A 2,211-nucleotide genomic window follows, 5' to 3' on the forward strand; every position below is an offset into this window, starting at 1 on the left:
TAGTGCATTTCTATATTCAGTGTAGTGTGTACTTATCTTCAGTTCCTTAATTCTTCCTAGCTTGGTTCAGTTTTTTATTTTAGAAATTAGTTATTGCTGCATATATAATCATGCTGAGCCAATTTATTTGTTTATTTTTAATTCCACACCTTTTCAGTTCACTAGTAAAGGAGATATAAACAACACTTAATAAGAGTTTAAAAAATTTCATGATCACTCACAGAGAATTTCTTCCTTTGTTCCTTTCTTCCAACATTGACAGAAAAAAACCCACACTAGGTTACAGAAAAATGTCACAACTATAATAGCTAAACCAAAATAATTTTATAACTTCCTTTGCCATTTAGAAGCTCTCTTGATTCTGATTCCCATGCAACTAAAATTAGAAATTCCATGCTGTTGTCCTGAATGGTTTCTTTACTCACACGTAAGAATTACTTTTTTATTCCCTGATTACTAATTGATTTTCTTATGCTTTGCTCAAGAGAAACTAAATTATTTCTGAAAACCTAGTTAAAGTAGAAGGGCTCTATTTTTTAAAATTCATTATATGACTCACATGAAGGCTTTCTCTAACTTACTTAAGCTAAAGTTTGACCCTCCCATCTTTTAACAAATACTTCTATTTTAATGTAGTTTCACTCTTTATCCCTCTTTTCTATTCTTTTCCACTGGAAAATAAAGATCCAACAGCAATTAGAAATTAACTAATTCATAGGATAAAGTTGCTCATAGTCAAGGTAAGTAGATAATGAAATAGTCTTTTTTAAGGATTAGCTTGAAGATGGTTTTATGAACCTCCATTCAAAGACAAAGAATGTTAAAGGCTGATTTATATAGTTTGAAAATAAAGTTAAATGCAAGTTTCAGAGTTTAAAAAGAAGGCATTTTGAAATTGAATCATTGTACATAAATTACTGTTTAAATGAAGTACTGTTTCTTTTTCCTTTCCATTACAATATGTTCAAGGTTCTTTCCTGAATGCTTCTTTCCATTCAAAGTAAAGGTGTTTATTTTATAAAATATTCCATATTAGAGACGCACAGAAAATTAAGCAATGAAGCAAAGCAGAACTTGATGTGACTATTCACTTAAGTGCATGTCCACAGCATATCTGAACAAAAGTCAGTGGGTACATAACAGAGATTACTACAAGGGTAACTCTGGAGCAGTACCTGTCATCTTTCAAGAAAGCACAATGTTTCTGCTTCTCTCAGTTGTTATTTTCTCAGCAACAGAAGGGACATTTCTAATTTATATCTTGAAAATTAAAAAAAAAAAAAGTGTTCTAATAAGACTGAAACTTCTGCATATGACTGTAATCTAGGAGTGTTGCTTCTGATATTCTGAGTATTTTGAGAAAATTAATTTCTCTCTTATTTCTGCAACATTTTAAGGTGAGGAACAAAGATTTAAATCCAAAATATCTTTGAAATATAGCATGCCGTTATGAAATAATATAATCGTGTCTTTCCTGTATGATGTTAACGCATATTGTATTCACCAGAAAACCTGACTTTCTGTTAGCTGAATTCAGAAAGATTATAATTTTGAGAAAAGCAGCATGTCTTTAATGAACACAACAGCTGTCTTTGGTTTTGGTTTTGCCTTTCTGGTGATCCAAACAAGGTTTGTCTAATCCTAACTTTGCAGTGACCTCAACTCTGTAGGCTAGAATGTTTCAGGTTGATATTTCTTTTCTTTTGACCAGTTATTTCTACCCAAATGATTCTTGTTGTAGTGAAACATTAACTGCTCCTCTCTGCACGTACTATTCCCATCTCTCTCTATTTAGCTTCTCACTGTGGAGTACAAGAATATTCCAGAAACATTCCTGAGTTCTTGGGAAAATCTTTTGACAATTCAGTGGGGATGGTGACCTTCAGAATCTGTCAGATTTACTGCAAACCTGAGAATTGTTCTTCTGTATCAAAATAAAACAAATATCCTCAAATATTCTTAAAAAAATATAATGTGTTTTAATACCCTTTGTAGAAAACATGTAAACAATTATTATTAATTGCCATTACTGTTAATATCCAATTGCTTTCTAACATTGTATGGACATTAATATGATACTTCGTACAACTCTGGGGAAAGCCAATGAATAAAAATTAAATAAATACAATTATTTTATGGTAGCTTTTAGTGAAGTTATTTCTCATTCTTTAATGACAACTGAGACATTCTTTCCCAATATATGTCACCAAT

The sequence above is a fragment of the Passer domesticus genome, chromosome 1 (genome assembly GCF_036417665.1).
Source record: "Passer domesticus isolate bPasDom1 chromosome 1, bPasDom1.hap1, whole genome shotgun sequence".
NCBI lineage: Eukaryota > Metazoa > Chordata > Aves > Passeriformes > Passeridae > Passer > Passer domesticus.